Below are 25159 nucleotides of genomic sequence, written 5' to 3'. Positions count from 1 at the left end.
AATCTGTTAGAAGAGAAAGTAGGTAAGAGCCTTGAACTCATTGGTGCAGAAGACAACTTCCTGAACAGAACACCAACAGCTCAGGCTTTAAGGTCAACAATTAATAAATGGGGCCTCATGAAACTGAAAAGCTTCTGCAAGGGAATGACACTATCAACAGGACAAAATGGCATCCTACAGAGTGGGAAAAGATCTTCACCAACCCTACATCCAACAGAGGGCTCATGTCCAAAATATACAAAGAACTCAAGCAATTTAACACCAACAAACCAAACAACCCAATTTAAAAAATGGGCTACAGAGCTAAATAGAAAATTCTCAGTAGAGGACTATCTAATGTCTGAGAAGCACTTAAAAGAAATGTTCAATGTCCTTAGTCATCAAGGTAAGTACAAATCAAGAAAACTCTGAGATTCCATTTTACACCCCTCAGAATGGCTAACATTGAAAACTCAAGTGATAGCACATGCTGTGGTGGAGAAAGGGGAACACTCCTCCATTGCTGGTGGATGAGAAAACTTGTGTACGCACTGTGGAAACCAATCTGGCACTTCCTCAGAAAATTGGGAATAGATCTACCTCAAGACCCAGCCATACCTCTCCTTGGAATATACCCAAAAGATGCTCCACCACACAACAAGGTCATTTGCTCAACTATGTTCATAGCAGCCTTATTTGTAATAACTAGAATCTGTGAACAACCTACATGTCCCTCCACTGAAGAATGGATAAAAAAACTGGTACATTCACACAATGGAATACTACTCAGCTATCAAAAACAATGACATCATGCAGTCTGCAGGCAAATGGATGGAACTAGAAAATATCATCCCGAGGCTGATGACTCAGAAAGACACAAATGGTATATATGCACTTATAGGTGGATGTTAGCCACAAAGTACAGGATAAACACGCTACAATCCACCGAGCCAAAGAAGCCAATGAGGGCCCAAGAGAAGATTCTTGAATGTCACTCAGAACAGGAAATAAAAGAGACATTTGAAGTAGATGGAGCAAGGGAACTGGGTGGGAGAAGGGATGGGAGAGGGTAACAGAGGTGGGGATCGGGTGTGTGGAGGGCTGGGGAGGGCTGGGGAGGGCTGGGGAGGGCTGGGGAGGGCTGGGGAGAGCTGGGGAGGGCTGGGGAGGGCTGGGGAGGGCCGGGGAGGGCTGGGAAAGAGGACAGAATTGGTGAAGGGGCCATCTCTGGGATGGGGAGGCTCCTGGGAGTCTATGGGGGTGACCCTAGATGAAACTACAGTGGGGAGTGTGTGTGAGGGGGCTGGGGTGAGGGGGCTGGGATATGGAGCCTGAAGTCACCACCCCCATAGTCAGGCGAGACTTCTAGTGGAGGGTGGGGGACCCCAACCCACGCATAAAACCTTTGACCCAAAATGCCTACAAGATGTTTAGGTATAAAAGGGAGCAGACACTGAGATTGAGGGAATTGGCAAACCAATGACTGGCCCAACTCGAGACCCACCCCACGGGAGAGGGCCAACCCCTCACACTATAAGTGATACTCTGCTGTGCTTGCAGACAGGAGCCTAGCATAACTGTCTTCTGAGAGGCTTCATCCAGAAGCTGATGGAAACAGATGCAGAGACCCACAGTCAAACAATAGGCTGAGCTTGGAGAGTTCTGTGGAAGAGAGTGAGGAAGGATAGAGGGAGCCAGAGGGGTCAAGGACACCACAAGAAGACCTGCAGAGTCAACTAACCTGGGCCCATGGGGGCTCACAGAGACTGAGCCACCAACCAACGAGCATGCAGGGGCCGGACCTAGGCCCTCTACACATCTGTAGCTGTGTAGGTGTGCTGCATGGTCAACACGTGGGTCCCCTAACAATGGGAGGAGGGGCTGTCTCTGACTCAGAGAGGTAAGAGCTCATTCAGTTGAGAGACAACAAAACACGTCTCCAGGAAGTGTGGGGAGCCGTCAACTTCACAGATTTGAACACGAGCTGTAACTGCCTGTGACACAGGACAGAAACACACTTCAGAGCATTTGTGAGCAAAGTGGAAATGTGACCCATCAATACACTGTCACTTGAGTCAACTATTTAAGTGATGACATGCACTCTGGCTAAATCACATTTGGATAAAAGGGGGTCATCATTAGTCTCACTGGCTTCCCCAGTTTTGTTACAAAGATGACACCTCTTCACTTTTATTAATGCCACGTTGAGGTAAGTTATACTGATTTCTTGTGCTTTGGCTGATAGAAAATGAAAAGATAACAGTCTTAGGGTCACTTTTGCTGTGATAAAACACCACAGCCACAAGCAACTCGGGGAGGAAGAGGTTAATTTTGCTTCCACTCCCCAGTCACCACTGAAGGAACTGATATAAGAAAAAGGGCATCAGGATAAGACTATAAAACAGGGCAGGAACCTGGAGGCAGGAGCTGATGCAGAGGCCATGGAGGGGTGATGCTTGCTGGCTTGCTCCCTATGGCTTGCTCAGCCTGCTTTCTTACCGAACCCAGGACCACCAGCCCAGGGGATGGCACCACCCACCAGTGGGCTGTGCCGGCCCACATCAATCATTAATTAGGTAAGTGCCCTACAGGCTTGCCTGTAACCCTGTCTGTCTGTCTGTCTGTCATCTGCCTCCCTGCCTCTCTCTTTACTTCCTTCACCTTACTTCCTGGTTGTAGCCCCACCCCTTTTCACCCCTCAGCCCCACCCTCCCTCTCTGCCTCCCCTATTCCTCAGAAAAGGGGAGCCCCACTTCCCACCCACCCCAGATGATCATGGCACATCAGGACTGAGCGTGTCCTCTTCCCTGTGGCCTGGCAATGCAGTCCTCCCAGGAGGAAACAATAAAAAATCTGGCAAAAGAGTCACGGCCCTGCTCCCCTTCCTAGGGGACCCACATGAAGCCTGAGCTGCCCATCGGCTACGTCTGTGTAGGGGGCCTAGGTCCAGTCCATGCATGGTCCTTGGTGCTCTGGGCCCTGGTTAGTTGGCTCCGTTGGTCTCCTTGTGGAGCTCCTGTGTCCTCCAAGTCCTTCTATCCTCCTCTCCCACTTTCCCACAAGGCTCCCTACGCTTTGCCCAATGCCTGGCTGTGAATCTCAGCATCTGTTTTGATCCGCTGCTGGTTGGAGCCTCTCAGAGGAAGACTCTGCTAGTCTCCTGTTGTAGCCCAGGCTTATGGTGGCATTTTCCCAATCGTGAGTCTCTCTTCCCGGATGACTTTAACTTGTGTCAAGCTGACATAAAACTAGCCAGGACAATAATATTCGCCCATTGAATGTGGATTAACCTCTCCACAGAGAATCACTGAAGAACCTCTTAATAACACATGCATAGGGACAAATCCTTCTGGCTAAAGTGTTCTCTGCTATGGCAGCGACAGAATAGACTCTACATACTCTGCTGCAAGATTGCAATGAATAAAGTGCCTTAACCGCCAAGCGCAGCGCCCACCCCTAGGAGAGACACAGTTCATAAACAAAGGCCCCTTTCACATGGGGCAGTCTAGACTACTAAGACTCGCTCTGTCCTTCCGTCTTCTGACCCTGAGAACCCTTCCTCTTCTGCGGGTCTTTATCAACTGGCCTTTGTCTCCTCGCGAATGAAAGAGGCACTTATGCTCTGTCTTACTCTTTCTGGTGGGAAAAATACTAAGTCTAAAGGAAGACTGGAGTGTTTCCAAGGAAACGCACTCTGGTCTCCACGGCGTTACTGGAGTGTCAGTTCCAGGGATCGCCTGCAGAGGGCGGTGTACACCGGGGAATGAGCAGGGGCTGGCGCAGCCATAGAGGGACCTTCAGGGAAACGCAGGGTTATTTTCTCACTTTCGAAAACGTTCTTCCTGGGTGATTTAATGAAAGAGTCAGAGGAACTTGAGTTTCTGAGGTGATCTTTTCTAAGGTTTCCGTTTCTCAGATAAGGAGTTAAACTGCCAAGCTCCGGGTCTAAGTGCACACGAGCTTCTTTGCAGATACCCGGCTGAAATGGGGTGGCCACCCCCACCTGCAGCGCAGGCTTTGCTGAAAAGATAAACACCTAATGGTAAAAGGACACGCCGGACTCTCTCCCACCCGACAGCTAGCATTTCTATGATGCAGGCCGAAAGTGGCCAGCAGCCTCCAGAGAAAAACACAAAAGTGAAAGTAGATAGAATTATGAACGCGTTGCAGTATTCTGCTGTTTTACCATCGGTCTGATGTAAAGAAGTAAACAAAGATTCTCTTATTGTTTGTTTTCCCTCTCTCTCCCCCTCCCCCTTTCTCGGTGGGGGACTCCTGGATGGACAGATGGGGACACACACACGGTCTCTCTATGTAGTCCTGGCACTTAGTGCAGAGACCAGGCTGGCCCCAGACTCATAGAGAGCCATTCTTCTTCTGCCTTGGGGCCTGGGATCCAAGATTGCTGGGGGGTCAAAGGGCATGGCTGCTTCTGTCTTCCTGATTTAAGTTTTATAGTCATAAATCTCTCAGGGTTTATTTCTTCTAGATTTTCCAGTTTTAGAAATATGTTTTTAGAGCGTTTCCCAATGGTCCTCTGAATCTTATTGGACTCCTTTACAACACCGTTCATCCTTCATTTTATCAATTTGGGCCTTCTCGTCCCTTGATTAGTCTGGCTAAGGGTTTGTCAGTCTCGTTTTCCTTTTCAGGGAAATGAAATTTTACCCTACTGGCTCTGTGTGCTGCTGCTGTACTTCTCACTTCACCGACTCTGATCTGACTGCCATTGTTTCTTGCTGTTTGATACATTCGAGCTTAGCCCGCTCCTGTTTTCTAGGACATTAAAGTACATCGTTAAGCTATTCGAGATATCCCTGATTTTTATTTATTTACTTGAGACGAGTTCTCACTAGGTAGCTCCGGCCTCGAGGAACTTATTATGTAGACCAGGCTGGCCTTGGACCCATAGGGACCTGTTTGTGCTACCACTCAGCTATCCTTGACTTAAAAAAATTAAAATATAATTGCATTTCCCTGATTTCCTTCCCCCTTCAACCTCTCCCACTTTCTCACCCTCCCTGGCTTCTGCCCAAAATCACGTCCTCTTTTTCTTTAGTTGCCACTGTGTTTTACACACACACACTCTCTCTCTCTCTCTCTATACACACACACACACACACACACACACACACACACACACACACTTATATGTCTCTTTCCCTGTAATCTCTTCATTAGCCTACGTACTGTTCATTTTTAGTTTCTAAATATTTGAGGACTCTCGTATTTCTATTATTTAATTTAAGTGCAATTTTGTTGATCAGGACATATACACTGTATGATTTAAATTATATATATAATTATATACACACATATGCACACACACACACATGCACGCGGAAACACACACACACACACACACACACACACACACACACACACACACACAGTGCCTAAGTATATAGATGTGCCCTGCCCGGTCTGTGTAATTTTGTTTGTGAATGTGCAGTTTAGGGCTGACCACCTAGTATGGCATCACCGATCAGGGGGCTCATCCCTGAAGAAGAGGCTCTCAGCATTTCTTAGCTGGAGTTCTTAGGCAGAGCCCATTGAGATTTGCCTCAGGCACATTCGCATTTCACACCTTTAATCCAGAACCCAGAGAGGTAGAGGCAGGCATAATGCTGTGAGTTTGAGGCCAACCTGGCTCTGCAAAGTGAGTCCAGGAGAGCCAAGGCTACACAGAGATACCTTATATCAACAACAACAACAACAACAACAACAACAACAACAACAACGAACAACAAACAAACAAAAAACAAAGAAAACCAAAACAAGTCAAAATACAGAACACATTGATCATAGGTGCCCAGCCCCTGACATGAGCTCTGCCCCTAATACGAGCTCTGCCCCTGAGGTGAGCACTACCCCTGATGTGAGCACTGCCCCTGAGGTGAGCACTGCCCCTGAGGTGAGCTCTACCCCTGAGGTGAGCTCTGTCCCTGATGTGAGCACTGCCCCTGAGGTGATCACTGCCCCTGAGGTGAGCTCTGTCCCTGATGTGAGCACTATTCCTGATGTGAGCACTATCCCTGAGGTGAGCACTACCCCTGAGGTGAGCACTGCCCCTGAGGTGATCACTGCCCCTGAGTGAACACTACCCCTGAGGTGAGCTCTGCCCCTGAGGTGAGCTCTGCCCCTGATGTGAGCACTGCCCCTGAGGTGATCACTGCCCCTGAGGTGAGCACTACCCCTGAGGTGAGCACTGCCCCTGAGGTGAGCACTGCCCCTGAGGTGAGCACTACCTCTAAGGTGAGCTCTGCCCCTGAGGTGAGCACTGCCCCTGAGGTGATCACTGCCCCTGAGGTGAGCACTACCCCTGAGGTGAGCTCTGCTCCTGAGGTGAGCTCTGCCCCTGAGGTGAGCTCTGTTCCTGATGTGAACACTACCCCTGAGGTGAGCACTACCCCTGAGGTGAGCTCTGCCCCTGAGGTGAGCACTAACAATTCTAGGAATTGTAGCATCTCCTCCCAGATTTCCTCAAAGCCACCCTAATCATTCAGCAGTATTTTGCTTAGTCTCCAAGAATTCTTGTAGTGCCTATTAATTTTCTTGCCATTGATTTCTAGTTTTGTTTCTTTGTCTTTGGTTTGAAGTCTTTTATTTCACTATCAATTATAGATTTTAGCTTTGCTGGATATAGCTGTCTTGACTGGTCATTATCTGAGGGCCTGGGATAAGTTGCTCCAAGGTCTCCTGGCTTCCAGGGTTGCTGGTGAGGGACTTGCCACTATTCTGATGTGTCTACCCCTGTAGGTGAGTTGGTACTTTTGTTTTTATAGTTCTTTTTTAAAAAGTTTTTACCCTATTTACATGTATGTGCTTCTGTGTGTGTTTGCCTGTATGAGCACATGTGTATGCGGGGCTAGCACAGACCGACCTAGGTTTCCTTGGAGCTGGAATTAAGGGCTACGAAAGGACTTTCCACGCATGCCACTGAGCGATAGAAACCTGAAAATGTTAACTAGCAAACAACATACCTGACTATATTATACTGGAGAAGGTAAGACTGGGCAGTGAGTCCAAGTAAGTAACTGTGAAGGACTTGAAGGCACTCAGGAAACAGATCTCTAGGGCAGCAAGACCACTTTTTATGACACGACAGTGGTTAAATATGTCATCACCTGTTTGCAAAGCTTTTTGAATGCACAAGACGAAGTGTGAACTGAAATGTGACCCATGAGCTTTGAGTGACAATGAAGATTGAGCAGGCCATTGATTCTAACAATAGATCATGCTGGTGGGGAGTGTGGAAGGCTGCCTGTGGTGGGGAGTGTGCAAGGCTGCCTGTGGTGGGGAGTGTGCAAGGCTGCCTGTGGTGGGGAGTGTGCAAGGCTGCCTGTGGTGGGGAGTGTGCAAGGCTGCCTGTGGTGGGGAGTGTGCAAGGCTGCCTGTGGTGGGGAGTGTGGAAGGCTGCCTGTGGTGAGGAGTGTGCAAGGCTGCCTGTGGTGGGGAGTGTGGAAGGCTGCCTGTGGTGAGGAGTGTGCAAGGCTGCCTGTGGTGAGGAGTGTGCAAGGCTGCCTGTGGTGGGGAGTGTGCAAGGCTGCCTGTGGTGGGGAGTGTGCAAGGTTGCCTGTGGTGGGGAGTGTGCAAGGCTGCCTGAGGTGAGGAGTGTGGAAGGCTGCCTGTGGTGGGGAGTGTGGAAGGCTGCCTGTGGTGAGGAGTGTGCAAGGTTGCCTGTGGTGGGGAGTGTGCAAGGTTGCCTGTGGTGGGGAGTGTGCAAGGCTGCCTGTGGTGGGGAGTGTGCAAGGTTGCCTGTGGTGGGGAGTGTGCAAGGCTGCCTGTGGTGGGGAGTGTGGAAGGCTGCCTGTGGTGGGGAGTGTGCAAGGCTGCCTGTGGTGGGGAGTGTGCAAGGTTGCCTGTGGTGGGGAGTGTGCAAGGCTGCCTGTGGTGGGGAGTGAGGCAGGCACTGCCTGTGGTGGGGAGTGTGCAAGGCTGCCTGTGGTGGGGAGTGAGGCAGGCACTGCCTGTGGTGGGGAGGTGGATGTCGAGGAAGGTTGACTATGGGGTGAGGGACACATGAGAATCTTTTGTATTTCTTCCTCAATTTCATTCTGAACCTACAACGACTCTGAAAAGTAAAGTGTTGTTGTTGTTTTTAACTTGAAAGGATGAGACAGCATGTAGAGAAATTGGGTTTATTGTGAGTCTAGATAGAAGGCAGTGATGGTTGTACTCGCTGTGAGAGAACCTCATCACAGGCTGAACTTATCCTTCGAGTGTGTTAGTAACCAGGCAAGTGTCTCTGTTCACTCAACAAAACATACTGTGTACCTGCTCTGTGCCAGGAGCCTGGGCGAGTCTCATTTACATAACCAGAGAAAACCCAGGGGAACAGGCAGGTAAAACCCTGGGGACAAATATTAGATGTTTAACAGGGTTCCTAGAACAACTCTGCACTGACAATTTGGATTGACTGTATCACTTTCCAGCTTGCTTTTAGAGACGGTGACAATTAATTAGCTGCTAAAACTATGCTGCCAAACTAACTGCAACTTTTCTCAAATAACTTCTTGCCCCTCTGATATGAGCCCTGCCAAACTCAGCTTGAACAGATCGGTAAGTGTTATTTATTTTAAAAAGATTTTATTCGGTTCTGGGAGCAGCAAAGGCAGGTGATATGTGTTAGCTCGCGTAGAATGCAGTGGGAGGCAGTCTCTGCTAGTGCCCCCTGTGAGCCCCGGCAGCCAGATGTTACAAGTTATAAATTGCCAAGTTTAAAAGTCACAGAAAGAACCGAAATACACTTCTCTGCAATCGCGACTCTGAGCCAAGAAACAAGGCTTTAGTCTTTCTACCCCAAATTAGGGAGCTCTCCTTCCCCACCATCCCAGCCCCTGCTGCCCCCCTCCCCCTCATGTGTTAGAGGTGGTTTAGGCAGCTGTTTGAGGAGCATGCTGCAGCAACTGCCAACATTGGTGGTGGTGGTGGTGGGGTGTTGGTTACTGCTAAGCTGTTCAAATAAGTCTGTGCCAGAATGTTTTTCTTGGTGAGTGCTAGGGTATAAAAATTCAGACTTTCTGTTTAAGTCATAAGGACTGCTTGGTCCTCTTCCTCCTCTTCTTCTCCGTCCTCCTCCTCATTCCCCTTTTTAAAAAGACAGGCCCTAGCCATGTTGCTCTGGCTGACCTGGAATCCACCATGTAGACCAGGCTGGCCAGGCTTCCTAAGGGCCACCATGCCCAGCCCTTCTTTTTTCTTTTCTTTTTTTTTTTTAACCAGCCCTTCTTTTAAAGAAAGACTTTAACTTAATTTACGTGCATGGGTGTCTGGGCGACTGTGCGTGCACTGACGTGCAGGTGCCTGCAGAGAACACGGGTGCAAGTCAGACCCCTGGGAGCTCAGCTGTATCTTCTCAATGACAAGGGAACTTGTCAGGAGGAATTTATAGTGGTCAGTGGTTAAGCAGGCACTCTGGCAGGCCAGAGTACCGACAAGTCGTCTATGCTGTGCTCAACACATGGATGGTCAGCGTATGCATGCCTGTGTGGGTGGGGCTGCCCACATGTGTGTTTGTAGAGGCAGGAAGTTGATTCTGGATCCTCCTGGACTACTTTCCACCTTGTCTTTTTTTGAATCAGAGCTCATCCTTTTGGCTAACCTGGCTGGCAAGCAGGCTACAGAAATCTGCCTGTTTCTGTGGTGTTGAGGCTGTGGGTATGCGCTGCCACGGTCAGCTTTTCCGTGGGCGCAGAGCTCAGAGCTCAGACTCCCATGTGTGTGCAGCAAGCACTTTCCCCACTAAGCCATGCTGACATGCCAATGTCCCTTTTAATGGTCATTTAGGGTGGCAGGAGGCGTTCTTAGCTTACTGAGGGCAGCCTCTGTCTGGGTGGTCGAGGAATGTCATTCCTGACAGCTGGCCTTGTGGTCGGGAAAGAGAGAGCTCATCCTGGTAACAGGGCTTGTCTTGAGGGGGTGCGGACTTTCCTCCAGCTGCTGGGAGAAAATGCGGACCATGAAGGGGAAATGGTGGCAGTGCCCAAGCATCTTCTCGTTTTTTGACTTGTCCTAACTCCTTTACTAACCTCTTAAGGAGAGGAGGACAGCAGGATACAGGAGACACAAAAGGGGAAAAGGGAATTATGGGAGAGAAGCATTAATTGGGGAGAGGAGGGCTAATTAACATTAAAGGGGGTTTGGAAAAGCCATATGAAAACCTACTATTTCATAAGATTCCTAAATATGTTTATTAATATAAAGGAGCTTAACCGGAGTTTCCCCAACAAGCCGGGGGGCGGAGATAGTGCTCTTCCCAAAATCCATAGGTTACCAGATAAAAAGCTCAGGGCTACATTTGGGATCTATCCTCTAGAGTGGTTTGTCTAGGGTGCCCCAGACACCCCAAAACAATACAGGGTACTGACATTACCAATGGATGCCTATCCGAGCTGGATGGCAATACTCTACTGCTAAAGATACCATACATTTTTGGATACAGGATATGGAAAAATCAGTTGGTACTGACCAAAAAGCTTCCTAACAGAAAGTGCTAAGCAGGCTTCTGGGGGGAGAAAAGTTAACAACAGTCTTACCCAGCTCTGAACTCTGTGAGCTACAATAGTGACCAGTGTGGCAAGATACGCCCGTGGGTGCAACAGTGACATGGACGTCATGGGGGGAAACCAGATGTTGTCTGATTGGAAGTAAGACCTGCTCCATAGGATTATAAATATGGCCAAGAACCTACGGGCAGGTCCCCCCTCCCCCCAGAGCGAACCTACTGTTATTGTTTTGCTAAATGGACATCATATCAAATTGCCAACTACATTCATGTCTCTCTACCCACAGATTAGTGCAGCTCTCAGACCTCACCGGAGAAGCTTCCTTGTGGACGGTCATTGGTGGAGAAACTGACAGCTGGTCAGTGTTCACAGAGCGCTGTAGCACACTCAGCCACTGCAAGGCATCTGTAGTGCACTCTCTTCTTCCAAGAATCAGGGAACAGCACGGAAGAGGGGGAAGGAATGTTGTAAGAGTCAGAGGTCAGGGAGGATGTGACCCAGAGTCCTCCCACTGGTGCACCCCTGAACTCACAGCAGCTGTGGCTTCAAGCACAAGATTGAAACAGTCCCCACTGCACCACAGAGGGAGCAAGGGGCCCCGACCCCTGACCCCTAACTTGTGAGGGTATAAATATCATGTGCTTTGAGTCCATACACCAGCCAGTTCTTCACTGATAGCCAGCACAAGAATAGACATTTTCCTTGGCCTCTGGGTCTTCTTTTTCTCTTTGGAGGCTTTTATGTCATGTAAGACTTTGATTAAATAAACTTAACACACTTTCCTTTTGTTGTGTCTTTTGTTGTAAGGACGCCAGTTTTGGGCTGGGAGGGATTGCTCAGCAATTAGGAATGAAGACTCATCTTTTAGAGGGGCAATTCCCAGCACCCGCGGCAAACAACTTACAACTTCTTGTAACCCCAGCTCCAGGTCCTGCACACACGTGTCAGTGTCTGTGCACAGGCCACAATGCACACACAATGTAAAATGACAAAATATACCATTGGAAGCAAAAGCATGTAAGTCATGATTCTCAGGGATGGGGAGGGAAAAGGGACCTGGAGGGCTCTGCGCATGCCTAGGCACAGACCAAGGTTTATTCTGTTGCTGATAGACATTCCCACTTTGAAGTTGTTAAAAATAACACTGCAATGAATATTTTACACACATTTTTTTGTGCCTATGTGTGCATATTTCAGTCATGTTTGTATCCAGAAGTAAAGCTGCTGGTTCTGTGACCATCTGCCCTGGACTCCTTACATATCTTAATTTCAAGCCATTTCTATTCCCAGATAATTTAGCAGTAATTGAAGCTGTTTATATGGAAACGGATGAAGCCAGGGGACTGTGTATGACTGCCGCTCACAGCTTCAGGAAGGGAGTAGACTTACTGCTGGTGACAAAAGATGCTGAGCCCTAGACCCTGCATCCTCGCGGCACAGTCTTCTGTGTTAGTGGCTCCCTCTGGGATCTAGAGAGCTTGGAAATCAGAACAAGGAAAGACGTGCCAGTGTTCCTGCTGTTTGCCACGCTGTGAGCCAATACGGTTGCAGGAAGAGATGGGGGGGGGGCAATCGGAACTAAATACTATGAAAAACACCTTATGGAAACTTTCTTTTTAATAAGCTAATGAAACACACACACACACACACACACACACACACACACACACCCCTGAAAGAATAAAGTAAGAAAGGAAATAAAGAGGAAAAAAGTATAGGTAAGCTTAGCAAGGCAAAGGTGGTAGAAGAACATACATTTGTGGCTGTAGAGATGGCACATGGGTTATACAAGTTTATGTCTCAAAGTAGATTTCTCTGAGTCCTGTTGAGTGGGTCAACTCATCAAAATGTTGCACATGGGTGTTGCTCATCAAAATGTTGCACATGGGTGTTACTAAGTACTAGTTCTCACATAAGGTTGACCAGAAAGAGCTCTTCTGGTCAGATATAAGAGCCTGGAGGGATGGTTTCCTCAAAGGTGGGTGGGTGGCTAGTACATGAAAAATACGTCTTTGAAGTATATAGCCCCCTCTTGCATTCTCCCATTTTTTTGTGCTTTTTTTTTTGGCCAACCCACATTTTTACATTGTCAATGAGACTTACCTCTGACGAATTTCTGATTAAACACATCATAAGATAAAATTTAATTGTGCATATCAGAGGTTTTTTAAAAAAACTAATTAGCATTTATGGTGCATATCAAAACCAGGTCATGGCTCTCATTTTAGCAGATGTAAGAAAGGAAAGACTTTCTGATAGAAGGTTCTAGGTTAGCAATGAAAGACAGGTTCTTGCAACATAGTGTGTGGTGGTTACTTGGGTGGCTGGGGATCTCTTCAGAGAACAGTCCGAGAGAGAGAGAGAGAGAGAGAGAGAGAGAGAGAGAGAGAGAGAGAGAGAGACAGAGACAGAGACAGACAGAGAGAGACAGAGACAGAGAGAGACAGAGACAGAGAGACACAGAGAGACACAGAGAGACACAGAGACACATTCAGACACAGAGACAGACAGAGAGACAAAGAGAGACAGAGACAGACAGGGAGAGACAGACAGACACAGAGAGATACACAGACAGGGAAAGACAGAGAGACACAGAGACAGAGAGAGACAGAGACACACAGAGAGACAGACAGACACACAGACAGACAGAGAGAGACAGAGACACACAGAGAGACAGACAGGGAGAGACAGACACAGAGAAACACACAGACAGACAGGGAGAGACAGACAGAGACAGAGACACACACAGAGAGACAGAGATTATGCAATGGGCTCATAGAAAAGGCACGCCCTAAAAACTCATGAAGGCAGAAGACGTCAGAGGCAAATAAAGCGAGACAGAAAAGGCTACATGGTTGTGGGGAAGCATAACGACTCATAATCTAAAAGGTAACCAGTGGTGAGCAGAAGGGATGGACTGCCACAGGAGGGAGATCCTGCCTTGGAGACATACCGTGCCTTTGCTCAGTACCGCCCAGCTGTAAAGCCTTGTCCCACTCCGTCCCACACCACTGCGCATATGGCATCTACTCAGGAGACTTCTGTGTCCCAGCCTGCTCCCACCTTCACATCTTGACAGGCCAAACTCCATTGCCTGTGTTTAGCTGGCCCTGACCAACCCACCCGGCCAAAGCTGAGCTTCACAACGACTCCCACAATCCCATGCACACTCTGCTACTTCCTCGTCCACTGGCCTCAGGCCCAGCCGCTGTAGCAAGCTCTCATTCTCCTTCCCTTTAACTCTTTACACTGAAGGGTCACTTTCCAGAGACAATCCAGCTAACCCATTCTCCTCACAGCAAATCCAGAAGAGTCATTGACTTTCACGGGCTACAAAACAACGTTCAAATCTTCACCAATTCATCTAAGCCCGAAGTGGCCCACTCATGCCCTCTAGGGTCAGCACCTGCTCGGCTGGGCCTCCTGTACTCCCGCTGAACACCACACAGGACAACAGAGTGTCTTCCACTCGTGGGCCTCGCTCCTTGGTTCTCGCTGCCCTTCATTTTGATCTCCGCTGCGTCTCTCGCGTCAGCATTGCTCACGGTGTTTCATCACAGCAATAGAAACCCGAGCCAAGAGAATCACCTTGTGGTTCTGGAGGCGAAAAGTATGCAATCGATGTCTCTAGTCTAAAACTGAAGGGTTCTCAGTGTGTTCCTTCCTGGAGTCTGAAGGGAAGAATCTATCTGTTGGCTTCTTCCAGCTTCAAGGCTGCCTACATTCCTTGACGTTTCTTCCATCTTCAAGACTAGTAAAGGCCTGTGGACATGTCACGCTGAACAACTTCACTTACAAGGCCTCTTGTATGTTCCCTGGAACTCCTGGGTATTCAAGATCACACACAGACACACACAGGTGTTCTGTCTCTCCTTCTCTGTGTGTCTGTCTGTTTCTCTGCCTCTGTCTGTCTTTCTGTCTGTGTCTCTCTCTCTGTCTCTCTGTCTCTCTCTCTCTCTGTGCCTTACTCCTTGTGATTCCTCTGCCTTAGCATCTTGGGCAGCTTCCACCTTAACCTATATTTAAACTAGCTACCTCAATTTTACCTGTAACTTTATTTACCTTTTGCCATATAGATAAAATGTTATAAGCTCAGTATCTTTGGAAGAAAAAATTTTTAATGTCACTCACAGGCTCATTACATGTACTCTTCCTACTTATATCTGCCAATATTAAAAGGTAGACATTTATTTTCAATATACGACTTATAAAAGGATGATATATCACACAATGCACAATACACAATACACACAATACACAATGCTGCATTTCTCTGTAGTCCCGTTGGTGGCGGCCAGAGCCCTGCACGTGTTTTACTAGTGCTCCATCATTGAGCGCTGCCATCAGACTCACACTTTGCTTTTAACAATTTATCCTGTATATCTCCAACAGCAGGTGACTGAGAGGTCCTCACTGTTTCCCATCATGTCATTGTTGCTGAAGTCACAGGGCATGGAGAAATCAAGTGGGCATTGAGCAGGAAGTTTCCTCCCTGAGGGCTAGCTTTCCGTAAGCAACAGAAGGCGGTGTGCATGCTGGTGGGGGGAAAGGCAGTAAGGGTCTCACCCAGATGTGAACCCTGTAAGCTATAAAACCTACAGTAACTACCCACATGGCAAGAGATGCTGATGGGTGCAACAGCGGCACAAACATTATTGGGGTGAACAACTGCTTTCCGACTGGATTTAAAGTTCGTTTCACTGGAAGAAACACATATCTGTTACTGTGAATCTGGCAAAGGACCCATGGCTCGGAGCTCATAGATCCTCGTAGTAATTCTAGCACTATTGTTTTGATAAATGGACATAGTGAGTGTCAAACTCTCTTCTGTCAGTGTAGCTTTTAGACGATATCAGTTCATATAACTTTTTAAAAGGTCTCTTTGTTCAGGGAATGGCAGTTAATGAAGAAACTCACAACTGGTTAAAAAAAAACCCTGAGAATAAGTGTCTGTGGAGTGGTCAGCCACAAATGCGACACTGATATTATTCCTTGTCCATGTAACGGTCAGGACCATTGAAGAAAGAGGGGCAGAACTGTCTTAGGAGCCAGAGTCAGGAAGGACATGCCCCTAGTGCTGAGATAACCCAGGCAGCTGGGGTTATCTCACAAGACATGGACAAGGTCAACACTACCATGGAGGACAGGGGGCTCCTAAACCAGTGAAGGGAGAAATGCCAGCCCCTGAAACACAGTGTGCCACGGGGCTGTGCCCTGGGCTCCTGGAGGTGGCCTGTGGCCTGGTTTTAGGCCCTTGTATGGGATCTGCCACCTGGATGACTTCCTCTTGAGTTACTTCAACTGTGCCCACCTCCCCTCTTAGCTGGAAGGGAGCAGAGTCACTGGACACACAGCCCTATTTGGGGGAAGGCTGTTCCCTTGTGGCCTTGTCACTAACGGCAGTGCCACGCGCGGCAGGCTGGCGTGTTTGCCAGGCTTGCTACTGTGCATGATGAGATGAAAACACAGGAGGCCTGAGTTTTGGTGCTCTCAGCAGAGTGAGCTGAGCATGGCTCACAATAAGCTACTACGGATTCTATGACATTCTAAAACAGAGGACATGATAAAGAAATGGCGGCGGCGACAACTAGCCCTGCTTGACCCCTGTGTCCTGTATGCCTTTATTATTACCTCATCAAACCCTATTGATATGCACAATTAATATGTCAGCTAAAAAAGCTCAGTCTCCATTTTTCTTCTTCTTTCTTTTTTTCTCTTTTATTCCCTCAAGCTGTTACAGTCCTGGGAGAGATTTGAGACTGCTTTGTGTTTTTTAGAAAAATCTATTTTTAGTCATATGTTCAGGTGTCCAAATGATGAAGTCTCCTCTCTCTCTCTCTCTCCCAATCAACGACAACCCACCCACAATGTCAGTGTGTTCCCTACTTTGGCTTCTTAATGACAGGCCGGATTCCTGCCCAACTCTGCCGCCTGCGAGGCTCTGCAGGGCGCCCACACCAAGCTGCTGCGGAGGAAGGGGGCCTTTTTGGAAGGACTGGAAGGCAGCTGGTGCACCGAGCAGGAGCCTTGGTATGAAGTGCTGGCAATGCCTGATTTTGCTAAAAAGTATAGCAAGAGCCTCTAATGCACCACCCAAGAACAAAGATGACAAAACTGTATTGTGTTAAGATCTCCTCAGGAGATTTTAGCTGCTCTCGCCACAGAGTGTAAATGTTTGAGAGGTTAGATTCACGGTCGTAACCATTGTACCATCTGAACGCACCTCAAACCATCATGTCGTAAACCTGAGGTATACACAATGATGCAGTGAATCTGAAAACATACATCCATGAAATCAGAAGCAAGGACCAGGCGATGTAGCTCAATTGGCAGAGAACCCGCCTAGCATCCACAAACTGGCTGTGGCGGTACATGCCTGTAATCCCAGCAACTTGGGAGGCACAGGCAGGAGGATGAAAAAACTCAAGGTTATCCTGGGCTATGTAGTGAGTTCCTGGCCAACCTGGGCTACATAAGAAAGTGACTAATGAACTGTAGGAGTTGGTGAAACCCATGCAACTGCATGTGATGGGGCTTATGTTCCATATTCACCCAGCCCAGCCTCTGGCAGCCACTGGCTCTCTCCTTGTTGTTTGTCTGTGTTCCACCATGCCAGCAGGCCCTTTCTGGCTTTATGAGTGGAAATTCAAGCACTTAAAACAAAATATACCCTACTTTATGGACTGAGTGATGCCAAATGCTCCGCTTCTCCCAGGCTTATGTCTACACTAGGCTAATCCTGACAGAAATAATACCAAACCAGAGTTGTGTTAGCTCTCTGCTGCTGCCGCCGCTGCTGTGGTGAAGACACCATGAACTTGGAGGCTTACACCACCCTCCAGTCTATACTTATTCTGGAGGCTGCAATCACAAAATGGGTCTTTTGGGCTTTCCTTCACGGTTCTCCCCCAGGGTTCTACCTCATGGTTCTCCCCTCACGGTTCTCCCCCAGGGTTCTCCCCCAGGGTTCTCCCCCAGGGTTCTCTCCCTCAGGGTTCTCTCCCCCAGGGTTCTCTCCCCCAGGGTTCTCTCCCCCAGGGTTCTCCCTCAGGGTTCTCTCCCTCAGGGTTCTCTCCCCCAGGGTTCTCCCCCCAGGGTTCTCTCCCCCAGGGTTCTCTCCCCCAGGGTTCTCTCCCTCAGGGTTCTCTCCCCCAGGGTTCTCTCCCCCAGGGTTCTCTCCCCCAGGGTTCTCTCCCTCAGGGTTCTCTCCCCCAGGGTTCTCTCCCCCAGGGTTCTCTCCCTCAGGGTTCTCCCTCAGGGTTCTCTCCCTCAGAGTTCTCTCCCCCAGGGTTCTCTCCCCCAGGGTTCTCCCCCAGGGTTCTCTCCCCCAGGGTTCTCTCCCTCAGAGTTCTCTCCCCCAGGGTTCTCTCCCTCAGAGTTCTCTCCCCCAGGGTTCTCCCCCAGGGTTCTCTCCCTCAGGGTTCTCCCCCAGGGTTCTCTCCCCCAGGGTTCTCTCCCCCAGGGTTCTCCCTCAGGGTTCTCCCTCAGGGTTCTCTCCCCCAGGGTTCTCCCCCAGGGTTCTCTCCCCCAGGGTTCTCCCTCAGGGTTCTCTCCCCCAGGGTTCTCTCCCCCAGGGTTCTCTCCCTCAGGGTTCTCTCCCCCAGGGTTCTCTCCCCCAGGGTTCTCTCCCTCAGGGTTCTCCCCCAGGGTTCTCTCCCTCAGGGTTCTCCCCCAGGGTTCTCTCCCCCAGGGTTCTCTCCCCCAGGGTTCTCCCCCCCAGGGTTCTCTCCCTCAGGGTTCTCTCCCTCAGGGTTCTCCCCCAGGGTTCTCTCCCTCAGGGTTCTCCCCCAGGGTTCTCTCCCTCAGGGTTCTCCCCCAGGGTTCTCTCCCCCAGGGTTCTCCCTCAGGGTTCTCTCCCCCAGGGTTCTCTCCCCCAGGGTTCTCTCCCCCAGGGTTCTCCCTCAGGGTTCTCTCCCCCAGGGTTCTCTCCCCCAGGGTTCTCTCCCCCAGGGTTCTCCCCCAGGGTTCTCTCCCCCAGGGTTCTCTCCCCCAGGGTTCTCCCTCAGGGTTCTCCCTCAGGGTTCTCTCCCTCAGGGTTCTCTCCCCCAGGGTTCTCTCCCTCAGGGTTCTCTCCCCCAGGGTTCTCTCCCTCAGGGTTCTCCCCCAGGGTTCTCTCCCTCAGGGTTCTCCCCCAGGGTTCTCTCCCTCAGGGTTCTCCCCCAGGGTTCTCTCCCCCAGGGTTCTCCCTCAGGGTTCTCTCCCCCAGGGTTCTCTCCCCCAGGGTTCTCTCCCTCAGGGTTCTCTCCCCCAGGGTTCTCCCCCAGGGTTCTCTCCCCCAGGGTTCTCCCTCAGGGTTCTCTCCCCCAGGGTTCTCTCCCCCAGGGTTCTCTCCCTCAGGGTTCTCCCCCAGGGTTCTCTCCCCCAGGGTTCTCCCCCAGGGTTCTCCCTCAGGGTTCTCTCCCCCAGGGTTCTCTCCCCCAGGGTTCTCTCCCTCAGGGTTCTCCCCCAGGGTGTTCTCCCTCAGGGTTCTCTCCCCCAGGGTTCTCTCCCCCAGGGTTCTCTCCCTCAGGGTTCTCCCCCAGGGTTCTCTCCCCCAGGGTTCTCCCCAGGGTTCTCCCCCAGGGTTCTCCCTCAGGGTTCTCTCCCTCAGGGTTCTCTCCCCCAGGGTTCTCTCCCCCAGGGTTCTCTCCCCCAGGGTTCTCTCCCCCAGGGTTCTCTCCCCCAGGGTTCTCCCTCAGGGTTCTCCCTCAGGGTTCTCTCCCTCAGGGTTCTCCCTCAGGGTTCTCTCCCCCAGGGTTCTCTCCCCCAGGGTTCTCTCCCCCAGGGTTCTCTCCCTCAGGGTTCTCCCCCAGGGTTCTCTCCCCCAGGGTTCTCTCCCCCAGGGTTCTCTCCCCCAGGGTTCTCTCCCCCAGGGTTCTCTCCCCCAGGGTTCTCCCCCAGGGTTCTCTCCCCCAGGGTTCTCTCCCCCAGGGTTCTCTCCCCCAGGGTTCTCTCCCCCAGGGTTCTCTCCCCCAGGGTTCTCCCTCAGGGTTCTCCCTCAGGGTTCTCTCCCTCAGGGTTCTCCCTCAGGGTTCTCTCCCCCAGGGTTCTCCCCCAGGGTTCTCTCCCCCAGGGTTCTCCCTCAGGGTTCTCTCCCCCAGGGTTCTCTCCCCCAGGGTTCTCTCCCTCAGGGTTCTCCCCCAGGGTTCTCTCCCCCAGGGTTCTCCCCCAGGGTTCTCCCTCAGGGTTCTCTCCCCCAGGGTTCTCTCCCCCAGGGTTCTCCCCCAGGGTTCTCCCCCAGGGTTCTCCCTCAGGGTTCTCTCCCTCAGGGTTCTCCCTCAGGGTTCTCTCCCCCAGGGTTCTCTCCCCCAGGGTTCTCTCCCCCAGGGTTCTCTCCCCCAGGGTTCTCTCCCCCAGGGTTCTCCCTCAGGGTTCTCCCTCAGGGTTCTCTCCCTCAGGGTTCTCCCTCAGGGTTCTCTCCCCCAGGGTTCTCTCCCCCAGGGTTCTCTCCCTCAGGGTTCTCTCCCCCAGGGTTCTCTCCCTCAGGGTTCTCTCCCTCAGGGTTCTCTCCCCCAGGGTTCTCTCCCTCAGGGTTCTCCCCCAGGGTTCTTTCCCTCAGGGTTCTCTCCCCCAGGGTTCTCTCCCCCAGGGTTCTCTCCCTCAGGGTTCTCTCCCTCAGGGTTCTCTCCCCCAGGGTTCTCTCCCTCAGGGTTCTCCCCCAGGGTTCTCTCCCTCAGGGTTCTCTCCCCCAGGGTTCTCTCCCTCAGGATTCTCCCCCAGGGTTCTCTCCCTCAGGGTTCTCTCCCTCAGGGTTCTCTCCCCCAGGGTTCTCTCCCCCAGGGTTCTCTCCCCCAGGGTTCTCTCCCCAGGGTTCTCTCCCCCAGGGTTCTCTCCCCCAGGGTTCTCTCCCCCAGGGTTCTCTCCCCAGGGTTCTCTGCCCCAGGGTTCTCTCCCTCAGGATTCTCCCCCAGGGTTCTCTCCCCCAGGGTTCTCTCCCTCAGGGTTCTCTCCCTCAGGGTTCTCTCCCTCAGGGTTCTCTCCCCCAGGGTTCTCTCCCTCAGGGTTCTCCCCCAGGGTTCTCTCCCCCAGGGTTCTCTCCCTCAGGGTTCTCTCCCCCAGGGTTCTCTCCCTCAGGGTTCTCTCCCCCAGGGTTCTCTCCCTCAGGGTTCTCCCCCAGGGTTCTCTCCCCCAGGGTTCTCTCCCCCAGGGTTCTCTCCCCCAGGGTTCTCTCCCTCAGGGTTCTCTCCCCCAGGGTTCTCTCCCCCAGGGTTCTCTCCCTCAGGGTTCTCTCCCTCAGGGTTCTCTCCCCCAGGGTTCTCTCCCTCAGGGTTCTCCCCCAGGGTTCTCTCCCTCAGGGTTCTCTCCCCCAGGGTTCTCTCCCTCAGGATTCTCCCCCAGGGTTCTCTCCCTCAGGGTTCTCTCCCTCAGGGTTCTCTCCCCCAGGGTTCTCTCCCCCAGGGTTCTCTCCCCCAGGGTTCTCTCCCCAGGGTTCTCTCCCCCAGGGTTCTCTCCCCCAGGGTTCTCTCCCCCAGGGTTCTCTCCCCAGGGTTCTCTGCCCCAGGGTTCTCCCCCAGGGTTCTCTCCCTCAGGGTTCTCTCCCTCAGGGTTCTCTCCCCCAGGGTTCTCTCCCCCAGGGTTCTCTCCCCCAGGGTTCTCCCCCCCAGGGTTCTCTCCCCCAGGGTTCTCTCCCTCAGGGTTCTCTCCCTCAGGGTTCTCTCCCCCAGGGTTCTCTCCCTCAGGGTTCTCTCCCTCAGGGTTCTCTCCCTCAGGGTTCTCCCTCAGGGTTCTCTCCCTCAGGGTTCTCTCCCCCAGGGTTCTCTCCCCCAGGGTTCTCTCCCTCAGGGTTCTCCCCCAGGGTTCTCTCCCTCAGGGTTCTCTCCCTCAGGGTTCTCCCTCAGGGTTCTCTCCCCCAGGGTTCTCTCCCCCAGGGTTCTCCCCCCCAGGGTTCTCTCCCCCAGGGTTCTCTCCCTCAGGGTTCTCCCCCAGGGTTCTCTCCCTCAGGGTTCTCTCCCTCAGGGTTCTCTCCCCCAGGGTTCTCTCCCTCAGGGTTCTCTCCCTCAGGGTTCTCTCCCTCAGGGTTCTCTCCCTCAGGGTTCTCTCCCCCAGGGTTCTCTCCCCCAGGGTTCTCTCCCTCAGGGTTCTCTCCCTCAGGGTTCTCTCCCTCAGGGTTCTCCCTCAGGGTTCTCTCCCCCAGGGTTCTCTCCCTCAGGGTTCTCTCCCTCAGGGTTCTCTCCCTCAGGGTTCTCTCCCCCAGGGTTCTCCCTCAGGGTTCTCCCTCAGGGTTCTCTCCCTCAGGGTTCTCCCTCAGGGTTCTCTCCCCCAGGGTTCTCCCCCAGGGTTCTCTCCCCCAGGGTTCTCTCCCCCAGGGTTCTCTCCCCCAGGGTTCTCTCCCCCAGGGTTCTCTCCCCCAGGGTTCTCTCCCCCAGGGTTCTCCCCCAGGGTTCTCTCCCCCAGGGTTCTCTCCCTCAGGGTTCTCCCCCAGGCTTCTCTCCCCCAGGGTTCTCTCCCTCAGGGTTCTCTCCCTCAGGGTTCTCTCCCCCAGGGTTCTCTCCCCCAGGGTTCTCTCCCCCAGGGTTCTCTCCCTCAGGGTTCTCTCCCCCAGGGTTCTCCCTCAGGGTTCTCCCTCAGGATTATCTGCTTCCTTGCCTTTGTAGAGGAAGCCTGTGCTCCTTGGGTCGGTCCTCTGTCTTCAAAGCTGGCAACTTCACACACCCTCAACACTTCCTTCTCTCTGTGACCTCTCCTTTGTTGTCTTCCTCTGACTGAGACTTACCTGCCTCCCTTTCCTGAGATCTCTTGAGACTGCACTAGTCCTAACAGGAACTTTAGTTGTGTCTGTAAAGTCCCTTTGGTTCTGTAGGGAAATGCCTTCACAAGGACTGGGGATTTGGGTGTACAGATCTTTGGGTATTGTCTACTTTCCGCAGAGGCCGAGAGCTGAGTTCATGAGAATAATTTGGGGCCAAATGTTTCCATTCTGCTCATATGATGCTGATGACTGCAGTCACATATTCAATACTAAAAGTGGAGACTAAAAATAGAAACAAAGCCAAAAAGAAAGGTAGACATACCATGTAGTGTTCCTTCCAAGCTATAGGAAAGCCAGCTGATGCTTGCCTGATAGGCTTTATGGCACAAGCAAGCTCTCTAATTACTGAAGCTTGATGTCACACAAATGTCAGCTTATAAAAAAGTAGGGCATGGGGGCTATGTTTTCTAGAAGCTCTTAGATCAAAAAAATACTTGCTAATTATTGTTGTCATTATTGTCTCTGTGAAAATGTAGGCACACATACATGTGTGTGCCATGTGTGTGTGGACCAGAAGACAGTGTTTAGGTGCTCTGGGGATGGACCTGAGCCATCGGGCTAGGGTGGTAAGCCATCTTACTTACGCTTACATTTTGTTTTGTTGTATGTGGCTGTTAAAACATATAATGAGGAAAATGGTGAAAAACTACCACAAGGCAGACATGAGTAAGTAAATCTCTTACCACCACCACCCCCCCCAAAAAAAAAGAAAAGAAAAAGAAAAACCACAAAACCAAAACCAGATGTTTGCCCAGAAGATAAGACTGTGCATCTTTGGGCCTTGGATTCCTGGGCAGATTTTTCAGTATTGACATGAGACCCTCTTGTGAGTAGGCCTCAAATCCAACTAGAAAGAAAGCTACTGGTCACCTCTGTAATACACATCCCACTATTGCTCCAAAAGGCATATTTTGCCGAGCTGCTCTTTATCGAAGCTTGCATCATTCACAGCACATCAAGTGGCATCAGGACTGAGGACATCCTGTGCTCTTCCCCTGTGGCCTGGTGAGGCAGAGTCTGTGTCACAGATAGCCCCTGCTCACTTACTAGGGAACCCACATGAAGTCAGAGCTTCTCATCAGCTACTTCTGTGTAGGGGGCCCAGGTCCAGTCCATGCATGGTCCTTGGTTGGTGCTTCAGTCTCTACAAGCCCCTCTGGGCCCTGGTTAGTTGGCTCTATTGATCTTCTTATGGAGTACCTGTGTCCTCCAGGTCCTTTTATCCTTCCTCCCACTTTCCCACAAGACTCCCTATGCTTTGCCCAATGTCTGGCTATGAGGCTTAGCATCTGTTTTGATCTGCTGATGGGTGGAGCCTTTCAGAGGACAGCTCTGCTAGGCCTCTGTCCCTGAGCATAGCAGATTTTCATCAATAGTGTCAGGGATTGGCTCTCTCCTATGGGGTGGGTCTGCATTGGTTGGACATTCCCTCAATCTCTGGTCTATCTTTATCCCTGCACGTCTTATTGACAGGGTGAATTTTGAGTAGAAGTTTTTGTGGGTGGGTTGGCGTTCCTCTCCCTCCACTAGGAGTCCTGTCTAGTTAGAGGGTGTCCTCTCCAGTCTCCATGACCCTTGCTACTAGGAGACTCAGAGTCATTCCCATATCTTCCCAGAGGCCTACCCTGTCCTAGGTCTCCAGCTTGTCACAGAGACGCCCCGGCCCACAGTTTCTCTTCTTTCTGCAGGCCCTCTGTTCTCCAGCCCCAACCCTGCCCCCTCTCTCCCCGGATCTGATCTCTACTCTCATCTCTCTCTGAGTTCCCTCTCTTCCGCCGCTTCTGTTGTCTGTTCTGTTTCCCCTTCTGAGTGACATTTAAGCATCCTCCCTCAGATCCGCCTTGTTACTTATCTTCTAGCTAACAGCCCACCCAGAGTTTGGTGTCCCTTTGGAATCCAACTTCTCCCATCCTGAGATACCCTGGAAGGGAAGGGAATGAGGCAGCTCATGGATACACGGGCTCCCGAGCCGCTTTTCCGTTTTCTCAGCTCTTTGGCTTCACCTGAGACATGGGAGTTGGGCAAGGGACAAGTTCTCAAGGTCCTGGTTGTATTGAAATGTTACCATTTCAGGCTAAGACCACACTGTATGGGAGAAAAGCAGGGAGTTAACTTTTTAACCTTTCTTTTTTGTTTCTCACGTGTATATGTATAGCATGGGTGCACATGTGCACGCGTGTTCACACATGCATATGTGTGGGGGCTTGAGGTTGACACTGGGTATCTTCTATTTTTTATTTATTTATAGAACAGGGTCTCACAATAAACACAGAGCTTGCTGATTCTTGTTAATCTAGCTAGACAGCTGGCCTTGAGGATTCCCCATCTCTGCTTCATCAGGGTTGCAGATGCCTGTCCAGCTTTTACATGAGCTCTGGAGATACAAACACTGGTCCTCTGCTTACCCACTGAGCAGTCTTCCCAGCCCAGGAAGGAGCTCTTAAAAGATGATAATAGATGACTCGAAAAACACAACGGAAGCTCAGTGTTTCTGTCTTTCCTGCCCTGCACAGTCTTTTCAAACCCCAAAGACTGGAGAGGTAGGTGATCATTAGCCTGCTCTCCCTTCAGAGGAAGAGACAAAGGCAAGCAAGTTATTTCTATCCCACGAGCGTATTGCAAGCCTGTAAAATGCTAAGCCCGTCTCCACTGTACGACACCCTCTGAGGATGGTGAACAGCTATGATTAGGTTCATTCGGCAAATGAGAAAATGTGCTCTTTGACTTAAGTAGCTTTTCAAGGCTGTTACATTTTGGCGGAAGCCTCTGGCACTCAGCTTTGTATCTCAGAAGCAATCCTCATGAGGCCAGGCTTGGCAGTTCCACCTCTGTCATTCTGGAATGACCTCTGCCATAGAATCCAGCCATCAAAAAGGAAGATGACAGAATCCTTATAAGTAGATGGCAAGATGGTTATAAATCAACATTAAAGGCCAAAACAAAA

The 25159-nt window shown here is 51.0% G+C and overlaps 1 protein-coding gene and 1 long non-coding RNA gene across 17 annotated transcripts in view; one reads left to right on the top strand and one right to left on the bottom strand.

The window, feature by feature from the left end:
- The window catches only part of DLGAP1 (DLG associated protein 1), a gene marked incomplete at its 5' end in the record, with an annotated part of 765236 nt that overhangs the window by 169083 nt on the left and 570994 nt on the right, over positions 1-25159 (bottom strand). The gene's annotated exons all lie outside the window — the stretch shown is intronic.
- LOC311596444 lies at positions 7161-11176 on the top strand. Its single transcript, XR_014778842.1, has 3 exons — positions 7161-7222; positions 8093-8541; positions 10774-11176. It is a non-coding gene; the product is annotated as an uncharacterized lncRNA (long non-coding RNA).

The sequence above is a fragment of the Acomys minous genome, assembly GCF_964271855.1.
Source record: "Acomys minous genome assembly, chromosome: 4".
Taxonomy (NCBI): Eukaryota; Metazoa; Chordata; class Mammalia; order Rodentia; family Muridae; genus Acomys; species Acomys minous.
Note: the sequence above shows the minus strand (reverse complement) of the source record. Positions and strands in the feature narration are given on the sequence as shown.